The 14,206-nt window shown below is 39.8% G+C and overlaps 1 protein-coding gene across 1 annotated transcript in view; it reads right to left on the reverse strand.

The window, feature by feature from the left end:
* eif3eb (eukaryotic translation initiation factor 3, subunit E, b) overlaps nt 1-14,206 on the reverse strand; it is a 150,674-nt gene that overhangs the window by 13,384 nt on the left and 123,084 nt on the right. The window lies entirely within an intron of this gene.

A 14,206-nucleotide genomic window follows, 5' to 3' on the forward strand; every position in this document is an offset into this window, starting at 1 on the left:
AATCGCTGTTAAAACCTAACACGTCAGTTTTGCCTCTCTCTGATCTGAGAAAGTGGGGTTTGGGGGCCGCAGTAAATAATTCCGTTTTGGCTGAGGTTATAGTTGAGATGGAGAAGTCATCGGTTGCTTATACAAGTTATGCAACCGTGGGTCAAAAGATCAGCAAGTGGGAATGAGAAAAGGTGACCAAAGGTACTTGAGGGAGTAGTTCACGGAGAATAGAAGGGGATCGATATACCTACGATCTATGACCTCTCATACAATCTAATACAATCAAATATTCATCAGTTTTTTAATAAAGTGCAGTGACCCAACTTCAACCACGTTCAAGAAATGAAAAAACTCACTGGACAGAGTTCAACTATTCTCCATTTCGATATAGTGATAATTTAAATAGATGATGTTGTCACCAACTTCCCGGGAAATATTCTCTCAATCGAAACTCTTGGTTGCCCGAGCTATTTTCCTTAAATCTTTTCTTTATGTTGGTTCTGGTTCAGTGGGTAGCATTCAGAGTCCATAGTTAGTGAGTTCAAATCTAAACCAAGACTTCACACTGAATGTTTGCAGGGGTCCAGCCTGAGGGTGAGGGTGAATCTTGTAATATTCTATGGAACTGTTATCAAGAGCAGAAGAGCTTATTGAAACCAGATTAGCCAGTATTGGGGGGGACTTGCAGTATTCAAGTTAGTTGCTGCGTTTCCAATTTCATTGCTGCAACTCCATGGGACTTAGGGCATTGAGAAAGGTGTTGAATTAGTCACTTTTCTATTATATTCATCTTCGTTAAAAATAGTCCCAGCAAATCTTCATAATTAAGTTCCTGTGCAGGTGAACAAATTCCTCACATCGTGTACAACTGTATAACCTTCTCTGCACTGCCCAAAACTCCCCATAGAACTAATATTGCATCAAAAATTTCCTGTTATTTTGCTACTGCTGAACTACATGCCATTTATAAATCAAAAAACAATGAATGGCAAAAGCCACATTAACAATTTTTAAAAAAATCAGCTGCAGTACAGGAACCAAGAACATTTGGATACTGTTCAGTTGATGCAATACTGTATGACTGGGATGATGTTACTTGGAGAAGGCTGAAAATACAACAGCTGTTGGAGTTTACCATAAATCAGGTGTTAGCAAATTATTTCAAATGGCACTGCGAAAGTGGAAGAAATTGGAAATATAAATGTACTTGTGGTTTTTTATCCTTTTGTTGTAGCCTTGAGGGTTTAATTACTATTGTGACCAACTGCATGTATCATCTGATGCAGCAGGGTACTAGGTATGTTACAATAAAACCAACTAGCCCAGATTTTATGCAGCATGACACCTGATGTTTGATGTGGAGTTTGCAATCCACCCACAACTATGCAACTTATGCATTTCTGTTGTATGTTAGTGACAACAATAAACCACAACAAAATATGACTAGAGAACACTTCATTCAAATTCCTTCATTACATATATAAAAAATTCAGAATACGACTTTTTTGTTGATTCTGAAGGAACAAATGCTAAATCAGAGGGATTCTGCGGGTTTATAAAAATGGTATGTCAATGTCCAGACCAGTCCCAGTAAAGCTCAGATTGAAAACTTGCCTTCAAATAATGTCCAAGATGACCTGCTTCCGACAAAGTAACACAAGCATTGATGTTGTTTCTTGTGCCTTTTCAATAAACCCGCTACATATCCTGCTGCTGTGCGGCTAGTTCCAGAGCCCCATAAATCCTCATCTATCAACAACTGTAGGTCTCAAGCAACTGCTGGCATTTTCCCTCAGCAGTCTGGGCCTACCTGGCAGTAAATAGTACGCAGTAAACCCTCAGGCCAAAAATCTTGCAGGTTCCCACCACTTCCTGCAATTAAATTTCTTCAAAAGCGAACTCACTTACTACAATTAACTGTGCTTCTGCACACACTGACTGAAACCAGTAAAGGCAATCATAGATGGTCTTTGTACTTTAAAACAGACATTCAAATTCTTCAGCCTACCTTTTAGGGGAGTCATTATATGCAAACAAACCGCTTTAAGTCAGGTTCCACTTTAGACAATAATTGCACATTTGCAGGAGCGTGCTAACTTGGAGTACACTCCATGTTCAGATCAACATTCATCCCTCACCCAACTCCATTGAACAATTATAAGCTCATTATGTTTCCTAGTTGAAATACAAACCCACAATAACAATGGACAAGGAAGCACCAGCTGATGTATCAACTATCTCTAATACATCTACATCTGGCAGGCAAGAGCTATCCAATGCAGCTGTGTAATCTCCTGCAAAAAAATCTCAGGGACTATGAGGGAGGGAAATAAAGCAAAAGGAAAACTCACAATGACCATGCAAAGGACAAATGACTCACAATGACAATGCAAAGAGAGCTTTTAATTCACCTTCCTTCTTTGTAGTGCGTAATCTGCCTTTGTCAGGATCAAGAGCAACTCCTGCCAGAGGGTGGAGAGTCTACACCAAACAATTCCAGAGATTTACGCTTCTCGAGGAGAGGCATACCTTACAATCTATATGTACTTTGCAATAGTGAAGTACATTCCCATAGTCCTCCCATTATCTTAAGGTCAATAACCAGGCCTTTTTGCTCTATGGACACACTCGGGCAGTCCATGCTGAATAAAATAGGCCCAACTTTTCAAACCTAAATAACCAAGTCTTTTGCCTGTTAACTTCTTCCTTAGTCATTATCTCAGCAACTTGGTTACAACTGTGATGATGCTTCACCATGAATCAACTCGGCTGTAAAGAACTTGGGACAGCCCGTGGATATGAAAGGCAAGTTGCCTCCCTCCAATGCAAAGCTTCGAGAATGAACATACAAAATTGATACTTAACAGATTGAAATATTTTAGACTTATTTTTCCAGTTAATAATCTTTTAATAGTTTCAAAATCGGAGTTTTAATTTCAAAGAGTGTGCTAGATTTATCCAAATTTTTGAGGAATGTTACAAAACATAATGGGCAAGAGCATGCTAGCGAATTATATTCACACAAACACTGCACAAATCAAAAGCGGTGACAGAATCTTTTTGATTTAAAAAGTACAAGGGACATCTGCACAACATAGCAGAGCTCTCAACGAAAAGTCATTGTTTTCCAGCAAAGGTAGTTGGAATGTGGAAGCCTCTTGGGATGTGTAATAACTTTATAATGCATTATTAAACTTTTTGGGGGGCATATTTTAATCATGAAAACACAGGGTTTTATCCACAAAACTGCACAATGAGTTCTTTGATTTAAAGAGCATTGTTACACTTATTGTGGAGAAAAAAATTGAAGCAGAACAGGAGGCAAATCAGCCAAAGAGGCAGAAGAAACCTTCCCCTACTCATCCCCCAAACCCCCCAAGCCTGCTGGTTAAAAAAACAATATGCATAATGGGCCTGAAGACCTGGAGCCTGCCTTATGCAACTCACCAGTGTGATGCCCAAAGATCCTGAAAAGGAGTGCAACAAAGAAAGAAGATTACACAAGGTGCTGAAGTAACTCAGCGGATCAGGCAGCATCTTTGGAGAATGTGAATAGGTGACGTTTCGGGTCGGGATCCTTCTACAGATCGATTTTGGCGGGTGGGGTTGGTGGAGTTGGAGGGGGAAGAGGAAAGAGAGTTGGAAGAGAGGAGGGGCAGGGCAAAGTCTGGCATGTAATAGGTTGATACAAGTGAGGACAGTTTCTTCAAAAGAAGACAAATGGGTGGACAAAGGCCAGAGATGAAAAGACAAGGTGCGGGATATAAGGATTGAAGAGTTGTGAATTGTGAAGCTAGTGGAAAGAAAGTAGGTGGAAGGAGAGTTTGTCTCACACCTTTTGCCTTTTCATCTCTGGCATTTGTCCAACCATCTGCCTAATCTCACCTGCATCTACCTATCATCTGTCAGGTATTGTCCTGTTTGTCCCCTCTTCCAGCTTTTCCTCCCCCCACCCAGTCTGAAGGAATGTTCCTTATCTTTACAAAAGATTGATTTCCCAACTAAAAAAAATTGCTTCCCTTGTAAAAATGGAAGAAAAACCCATAACACTAATCTGAGGACATCTGTATGTGATGCAGTACATGAGAAATCATCAACTAAATTAAGAGGTTGCAACTAGCATTAGCCTATATACACATTAACTGAAACTGCCTTCAACGCACTTTTACTTGGTAAGATACGACTGGCTTCTATCTGTAATTTAGAGGTCAATAGCTAATTAACCTGCATTGATGATTACTAGACAACATATACATACAGCACCAAACTTTAACTACTTCACTTATACTGCGCATTCCACTTCCTCAGCACGCTGCAGCCAGTATTGAAAACTCAAAGTGTACCTACAAGCAACGACACACACGTGGAAAAGTGTGGCATTGAAATTCTTTGCTCTTTTGCTGTTTGGCTGAAAAATTATTCCAAAAAGCCAAGGTGTTCCTAAGTTTTGTTCAAACAATTGAATAAGGTCATTTGGATATGAGATAGGATCTTAACCTGGTCTCTCATCTACAGAGTAACAGTTTCAGCACCAGAATGCAGTATCTGCATAGATTACAGGCTGAAGTCGGCCGTTAGAAGACTTGCAATTAAGTCTAACATTTTTGCATTGGTTCATGTGTCATTTCTATCATGTGTCATTTCTAACATTTAGCCACTTTACATACTAGACAGTGTTATTTTCTACTACCATGAAGAATTTTAATTAACTCCCAATAATCTGTACAACTAACACATCATGTTGAATTGTAATTTCATTGATCAAGACCAATCAAGGTCAACTAAAATGTTCACTCCATCCCCAGGTACATCAACTGCTTCAGATATAAATATCATGGGGTTTTGGTGAATGAAGCTTTGATTCTACTGCAAGTTCTTCAGCCATAAAACTGTTGAAATCCATAACTACCAATGTCACTGAACCACCAGTTAATGGGAGGTAGAATTCATTCAGGGATGATTCTTTCTTTCATAAAGATGGTCTCAACTGACGACCTCTTGAAATGACTTTTCCATGCCTCGGCTACTGACCATGGCCTTCCACTGGTCAAAGGTTTTGAGTACTTACTTGGCATTTCATGCCCACCCTTTCCCACCAACCTAAAATACCCTTTTGGCCATTAAGAAAACAAGCTGCCTGCAGATCTCCCAACATTTGATTTTACAAATTCATAATTTTGATGTCCAAAATTCAGAATTTTACATAAAAATTCATAATATGACACGTAATGCAACTTTTCACCAAAAAAGTATGCACGCCAAATGCGCATACATGTTGCGCTACATTCATGTGTGAAAAACGACTATTATTTCCTTGGTTCAGGCCTATCATGAGTATATTCTGCTATTTATAGAAAGGTTATTGAACAGAAATACTTTTTGCGACACAAAGAAAAAATTGTTTTGTTTTTTCTATTTTGCTTTTCCCTTACATATCCCAATTCTCTTGGTATTGAATAAAAGAACATTGGTCATTAAATGTATACTAAGTTATGAAGAATGAATTTCATTTAAAACTGCACATATCTAATTTTATTGAAGACATATTTGCTCCTGTGGTCTTCAACAGCAAATCACAACGGTCCATGTCCCCCCCCCACTCCTACTCCCCTCCCACTCTACCCCCACCCACCCCTACTCCCCTCCCCCTCCCCTCCCCCAACCCATTCCCCCCTACCCCCCTCAACCCCTCTCCCACTTTACCCCCATCATTCCCCCCTACTCCCCTCCCCTTCCCACTTTCCCCCCACCTCCACTCCCTCCTCCCACATCCACCCCCACTCCGCTCCACACACCAACTCTCCTCCCCACCCCCACTCCCCTCCCCCTCCCAACCCCCCTCCCTTCCTCCAACCCCCATCCTAATTTCCCTCCCCCCCAGGCCAGGCCCGCAGTGGGGAGGCCCGGCGGATGGCCAGGCCAGGCGAACAGCGAGGCCAGGCGAGTGGCGAGGCAAGGCAAACGGAGGGGCCAGGTCCAGGGCCGGGGGGGGGGGGGGGGAGGCCAAGCCAGGCGAGCGGTGAGGCATGTGTTTTGCGGAAAGGTGTGAGGCGAAATCTGAATGGTAGAAATGAAATAAGAAGGCAGAAACTTTCCGCCAAATTCGGAATTGTTGGTAGGTCTGTGCCTGCAGAAGGCGAGCAGTGGAGAGACAGATGCAAATGACCAACAGGTCCAGCTTAGTTTCTTGGCTAACATATTTCTTTGCTTCCAAAATTTTATTGCTGTGTTTGAGGCGTTTGACAACATGGAATAAAATCTGCTTCTGAGAATAATAATGTTACGTGATCCATAGCTTGGGTTCATAGCCTCAAATCATGGTAGCACATTTATTTTCCATTTCACAATATAAATATTTGTTGGATTGCATTTTTATTTCCTCCAGAGTGCTGAACTTCTCGTCACACAATCTGCTGCTATGTGCAGTGTTAGCAAACTCAAGAAATATGTTCATTTCAATCAGTCAGCTCTACAATTTAAAAGGAAATTAATCTGATTATAATGCTTGCCAGCAAAGACTAACTTTGTTTGTAATTGAGCATATTAGTGCGATCACATAGCAGCACTCAAGTCTGTTAGGTACTGGCAAGCACTCAACAGCATGGCAATTCTCCTCCTAAAAGTCACATTTTAAAACAATTACTTTCTTATTTGAAGCATCTGACTAATTATTTGTGCAAACAGTGCTGCTCCCTTCCTCCAGTTAACTGCAAGGCAAAGAACCAGTGCAGGGCAATCTTAAAGCTTCAACTGAAACATCAGTCTGATCTTTCTGTGCAGGGGTGGTAGGCACAAGACGGATTGGAATTGTGGAGGGTGGGAGGTGGCTGTGAAGTGTCAAAATGAAGCATGTGTCAATTATTGTTTAAAAAATGATCTTTGCTAAATTAGCATCTGCAACTTAGGTTAGACAGGCTTCATAACAATTGACCATAACATTGGACACGATTGTCAGACCGGCAGATGTCAATAAGCTTCTTGAAACCAAAATGGTATTAGTGTTTGCTTAACGAGCAATAGAAGCAGAATAGAATATGGAGGGCACCATTCAGGGTAGGTTGATTCAAGGTGGAAATCAAAGAATAATTTTATTGGCAAATTGAAGTAGAAATAAGCATTGAAAGAGCATGTCCGAGCCACCAGAATATTATAAAATTATTTCAAATTAAGATAAATTTCAAATTGCTTAGTTATTCTGCCATTCATTGAATGGCACAAATAACCTTTGGAAAAACTCACTTGAAGTACTTTCCTAAACTAAAATAAAATGATATCTACTGAGTTTTGTTTGCAGCACTTGTATTTGCAATTTCATTGATGTCAATTAAACCTCTTAAAATACTGAGATTATGGCATCAAAAATACATTCTTTGATCATATGCCATTTTTTTTTCAAATGGTTTAAAAATTAAATTGAAGTGTAAATTTTAGTTAAAAATCTAAGGTTTATAATCCTTGAAAGCAATTCATATTCTTAATCCAAACAAAATTGCAGACTTGAAGAAATGCATGCAAGAAAGTGGGAATCGTTCTGCAATGCACTGTCAGCTCCCCTTCAAACCTGCGCATGCATAGAAAGCATGTGACAGGATGTGAAAAATGGTTTCCCCCCCCGGGATCTACATTGGGCACTCAGCCTTTCACCAATTTTATTCAACACCTCAGAGCCTGGATCAGTGCTTGGAACTTTGTTTTGGCCACCGTTGCGAGGACAGGACTGGTAAATCAATGCTTCAGACGTGATCAAGAGGGAGGTAAAAGAGGTGGAGGAGTTGGGCTGCTAATTAGGGAGACTGTCAGGGAAGCACTCAGAGGACATACAGGAGGGTTTGTCTGCTGAGGTGATACGGTTTGAGCTTAGAAATAAGTATGGTGCAAGCACTCTAATAGGATTGTACTGCAGGCCCCCCAAAAGCAAGTGGGAGATACAGATATATAGACAGATTCCAGAGAGATGCCAGAACAACAGGGTTGTCTTCATGGGTGGCATTGACAACTCCAATATTGACTGGGACTTGCTCAGAGCCAAATGTTAAGATGGGGCAAAATTTGTGAGATGTATCCAAGAGGGTTTCTTAAAACAGTATGTGAATAGTCCAACCAAGAAGAGAACATACTGCACCTTGTGTTGGGAAATGAGCCAGGACAGGTGATTGGTGTTACAGCTAAAGTGCATTTTGGGGAGAGTGATCATAACTGCATTAGTTTTAAGATTGCTTTAAATAGGAGAAGGCTAAGATATTAAGTTGGAGTAAGACAAACTACAGTGTTATTAGGCAGGAGTTCGGAAGGGTGCACTGGGAGCAGTTGTTAATGGGCGTCCACATCCGACATATGGTAGTCGTTAAAGGCCAGTTGATCAAAGTTCAGATTCGCTGTAATCCGGTAAGGAAGGGGGATAAGGATGACAAAGTAAGGGAACCTTGGATGAAAAGAGAGGTTGTAAATTTAGTCAAACAGAAAAAGGAAGCATATGCAAGATTTAAGAGGATTTCCCCTAAAAGTGGCAATACAAGTAGTAGCAAAGGAGGTATGTGGGATGCTTGATTTCATTGGTCAGGGCTTTGAGTATAAATATCCAGAAATACTGATGCAGTTTAATAGGACTTTGGTTAGTCCACATTGGAATACTGTGTTACGTTTCAGGAGCATATATCCAGGAAATGTACTTATTTTCTTTTTTCCAAAGTAGAACTATAATGAACAACTATAGTCAATCAAAAGTACACAAATCGGCCAAGTGTCCTTCTCCTGCTTATTATGTCTATATGTAGTACAACCTAAAATCTCATGGCCACAAGCATTCCAGTTGAAATCAATTTAGGAGAAGAAATGGTGTCCTTCACTTTTAATTGCTGTGCACCTCAATTTTCTTCCAGGTGCAGAGTTCTAGCGAGCTGGATGTCTTTGTTCTCTATCTCCACTAAAACAAAGTAAATTCCTAGAATACCTGTACTGCAGGTTAGGGGTTGCCAAACTGGTATTGCTATTTAAATTTACAATAAGGTTGTTGATATTAACAGTCTCAGGATGCTGTTACTTCAATTGGCCTTTTCTCTTATTGATTAGTATAGGTGTCAGAGGTAATGGGGAGAAGGCAGGTGAAAGGGGTTAGGAGGGAGAGATAGATCAGTCATTATTGAATGGTGGAGTAGACTTGATGAGCCGAATGGCCTAATTCTACTCCTATCACTTATGATCTTATCAATATTTTTAAAAAAATCATACCTCTCAGCATTACAAAATTCCATCTTTAAGAGTAGGGCATACAGCATAAGGTAAATCTTTCTTAATTCTCTTAAGATGTACTTTCGAGTGCCTAGAATTATTCTCTCTCTTTTTAACCTCTGTATTAACTTGAATTTTAAGATAACTTAAAAGCAATTCAGTTATTCTATAAATACACGTAATATCAAGTTTCTCCAACTCGGGGCCCCATTAAGTGCTGCAAATATAACTCAGAATATTTATGATGTACTATAAACACAGCTCAAAGAATATCAGAGTCAGAATAGTTGATTGAGCAGTGCCACAGCACCAACAAGTACACCTCAATGTCAACAAGTACAAGGGACTAAATGTTGACACCAGAAATGGAAAGTCGGGAGACCATATACTAGTTTCCATTGGTGGGTCAGCGGTAGGGAGATTTGAGCTTCAAATTTCTGACTGTTTACGTCTTGGATGACCTGTCCTAGGCCCAGCATATCATATAAAGAAGGGAATCCAGCGCCTCTAGTTTATTAGAAATTTAAAGAGATTTGGTATGTAACTGAAGGCCATCACGTTCTTTCCCAATCTTACCTCTGCGAAACAATACAGACCACCCTTTGCACTACCATGAACTTGTTTTCCAATTGTGTTTTTGAACAGTCTTGCATTTTAAAAAAAGTTATGTTTTATATGTTTGTCTGTTTTGCTGCTGCAAGTAAGATAAGACTGAAAGACAATCGTGAAATGAGGTATAATCCACTGATCACTGCCTAAAATAGCTGGCGCAGTTAACATCCTTAAGACTTTTATAATCAGCAACAACTACAGAGACTATGTTGGTTTTTGCTGGTACAGAATCCTACCTGGGAGCTTCTCATGTTTCATCCAGATAAGCATCCAAAGCTCTGCTGCATGTGACCATTCGGTTCAATCTTTGCCTTTACATTGGTATTTATAATTTTTAACTCTTAATGTAAATTGTGACTTTCCATTTACAGTTCAGCACTGGTATCTACTATTAGAGTAGGATTACCAAAGTCCCAGCTGTCAAAATTGCCACAGTGCTGCATGATACACACCATCCAAAATACTGTTGCTTTAGATTCTGTCAACACTAAGCTTATCCCACCTAGTCGATAGCTGATGCAGATACACTAGCGTGCATTAATATCAGAGACATGCAATTCCGTGACACTGAAACTTGATGTTAAGCATTCCTTTGCTAAACTCTTGAGGGAAAAGTGACTAATAGCGTCCTTTGGTCTTTGTAGAATACCTCAAAGCAGGTGGTGTAAAATGCCATTTCTTCTAGTTCAAATAAAGGTCATTCACCCCCACTTGACTGCTTGAGAGAGAAAAAAAACGCTTATTGCAGCAATTGGCAACGTGGTTCTATTGCATAGTTGACTATGAAAAGATACAGTGCAGTTTCATATCTGAGAAGCACCTAAAATAACTTAATCTAAACAGTTTGAGGAAAGTTTCTGGAACTGATAGTTATCTTTTTGCCCTGGCCTGGAAAACACAATTATTTCATGTCCCGTGAGCCAAATAAAATAAAGGTGGACTCCATAAACCCTATTTGAGTGGGCATTATCACAAGATTCACTGTATAGTGCACCAAAGATAACATATTAACATTCAAGATTTTTAAAAAAAAAGTCTTAATCTGCACAATTTGCATTAGACTTTTGCACAGGTACACCAAGTAAAGATTCTGACCGGGAACCTACAATTTACAAGTAATTTACCAACCTTTAATTGCTTTCAGCAATTTACAAGCAGTTATTAACAACTTGGATTCCCATTGGGAGAAATTGAACAGGCCCTTAGATTGGACAGTAGAGCAGCAGCTAAAGCATCACTGCTTAGCTTCAGGCTAGGGTTAACAATACCATATTACAGCTAGTGAGCATGCATAATGCACAGTATCGAACAAATGGGAAAATCAAATCTCAAATCAAAAGTATTTCTGACTTGGACCATGAAGTTGCTGTTTACTTTTTAACCTACAACTTTCACAATCATTTTAACTTAATGTGGCTGGTGAGAACAGAGGCGCGTTGAAGTGAGATGGGTTAACAGAGAGATGGGAAGTATAAGGAGGAACTGGGTTCAAATACACACAGCCTTCAATAGCCAGGCTCAGTGTAAATCAGGGCACGAGACGGCAAACAACACACCAGATGGTTATACTCTACAATTCAACTTTCTGACCTTAAAAAGGGAGTGGCTTAGGATTACTTCTTCTGTTGTACATGACATTATATTCTATGTTACAGCTCCATCTTTCAGTCAAACAAGCAAAGTGATGGGATTCCACCATCAACAAAGTATCACTGGAGCTGGCATATTCCACGTTAATTGGAAAAGGTAAACTTCTGCAAAAAAGCTCTACTTGGATGGCTTTAGTTGCAAAAGATTTGGCAACGAACTAGTCAATTATTTTTCAAAAGAAATATATTCCAAATATGCAAAGATTGCTTAATTCATCTCTCTTGGGGAATTTCTCACCTAATCCATTAACTAAGGTAACAGACTGACACCCAGGTCAATCGACCTGGAACCAAGAAATTATCTTGAGGAATTTTAATTCAACATTTTAAAAATATTTTCCTGCTCCCTTGGTCTAGAAACTCCAAGCATGACTGACTAAGGAGTCATTACTTGTGGAGATTGTTCTCACTAATGTCTAGTAATTTATATCAACATACAGGTTTCAATGACCATCACGAATAGGCAATGGAATCTAAACACATGGGCACTGACACTACGGGACCCTGCTCTCCTCAGGGAAGTTGAAATACATGAGCTGGTCTGCAAACCATTTAGTGGTTTTATGAACCTTTAAAAAGGTACAAAACAAAGAGATGTAATTGTAGTAGAGATTTTACAAAGGCTGTAAAAGGCTACAAAGGGAACCTTTTCCTCCCTACACAATTCCCACCACCATGAACTGTAAGATGCAAATAATAGTCACTGCCCAATGCTAAGATCCAAACTTTCAAACATATTTTTGTTAAGTATGCTTGAGACTTTCTATTTTTACTTTATGAATTTTCTGCTATGTAGAACTATTCAACTTCCACTACATCTCCCAGAACAGTAGTTAATAAAGGAGGCCAACTCTGTTATAGTTGTAATAGCACGTGTATACTAATTTTTAGTTTAGCAGACGCTTCCAACAAATTCAAATAGTATGTACTTTCTGCATATCAAACATTGATAGCTCCTGCGGAGCCCCAGAAATCTCTTATTAATACAGAGCAAGACACGCAAATTTGGTGAACCAAGTATAACATGAGTCAGAGGTCTGCTGGAAGTGGCTAGAGTATATACAGTGCCCTCCATAATGTTTGGGACAAAGACCCATAATTTATTTATTTGCCTCTGTACTGCACTATTTGAGATTTGTAATGGAAAAAAAATCACATGTGGTTAAAGTGCACATTGTCAGATTTTAATAAAGGCCATTTTTATACATTTTGGTTTCACCATGTAGAAATTACAGCAGTGTTTATACATTGTCCCTCCATTTCAGGGCATCATAATGTTTGGGGCACAGCAATGTCATGTAAATGAAAGTAGTCATGTTTAGTATTTTGTTGCATATCCTTTGCATGCAAAGACTGCTTGAAGTCTGTGATTCATGGGCATCACCAGTTGCTGGGTGTCTTCTCTGGTGATGCTCTGCCAGGCCTGTATTGCAGCCATCTTTAGCTTATGCTTGTTTTGGGGGCTAGTCCCCTTCAGTTTTCTCTGTAGCATACTGTATAAAGGCATGCTCAATTGGGTTCAGATCGGGTGATTGACTTGGCCACTCAAGAATTGACCATTTTTTTAGCTTTGAAAAATTCCTTTGTTGCTTTCGCAGTATGTTTGGGATCATTGTCCTGCTCTAGAATGAACTACCAGCCAATGAGTTTTGAGGCATTTGTTTGAACTTGAGCAAATAGGATGTGCCTATACACTTCAGAATTAATAATGCTACTACCATCAGCAGTTGTATCATCAATGAAGATAAGTGAGCCAGTACCTTCAGCAGCCATACTTGCCCAGGCCATAACACTCCCACCATCGTGTTTCAGATGAGGTGGTATGCTTTGGATCTTGGGCAGTTCCTTCTCTCCTCCATACTTTGCTCTTGCCATCACTCGGATGATGATAAGTGAATCTTCGTCTCATCTATCCACAAGACCTTTTTCCAGAACTGTGTTTGCTCTTTTAAATAATTCTTGGCAAACTGTAACGTGGCCATCCTATTTTTGCGGCTAATCAGTGGTTTGCATCTTGCAGTGTAGCCTCTGTATTTCTGTTCATGAAGTCTTCTGCGGACAGTGGTCATTGACAAATCCACACCTGACTCCTGAAGAGTGTTTCTGATCTGTCGGACAAGTGTTTGGGGATTTTTCTTTATTATAAAGAGAATTCTTGTCATCGGCTGTGGAGGTCTTCCTTGGCCTGCCAGTCCCTTTGCGATTAGTAAGCTCACCAGTGCTCTCTTCCTTCTCAATGATCTTCCAAACAGTTGATTTTGGTAAGCCTAAGTTTTGGCTGATGTCTCAACAGTTTTATTCTTGTTTCTCAGTCTCATAATGGCCCCATAGCAGAAGCGTCCATGTCGCAGGGCTGGAAACTGGAAGTGTCCTGAGCTAATTCTGCTACCACCATGATCTATTGTACAAGTGATGGCTCCCACTGATTGTCGCAGGAAGCATGCATCCTTTCCAGGACGGACGATGACAGCGATGTAACATATGAAACATAGATGATGGACACGAAAGAAGTTTCATAATGGCTTCTTTGACTTTCATTCGTACAACTTTGGTCCTCATGTTGATAAACAGCAATAAAAGTTTCAAAAGGTGATGGAAAGACCGGAGGAAAGACTATGTACTGAGAGCTCTCTTAGACAGACATCACAACATTTGATTTTACAAATTCAGAATTTTGATGCCCAAAATTCAGAATTTTACATCAAAATTCATAATATGGCACGTAA

This window comes from Rhinoraja longicauda, chromosome 4 (genome assembly GCF_053455715.1).
Source record: "Rhinoraja longicauda isolate Sanriku21f chromosome 4, sRhiLon1.1, whole genome shotgun sequence".
Taxonomy (NCBI): Eukaryota; Metazoa; Chordata; class Chondrichthyes; order Rajiformes; family Arhynchobatidae; genus Rhinoraja; species Rhinoraja longicauda.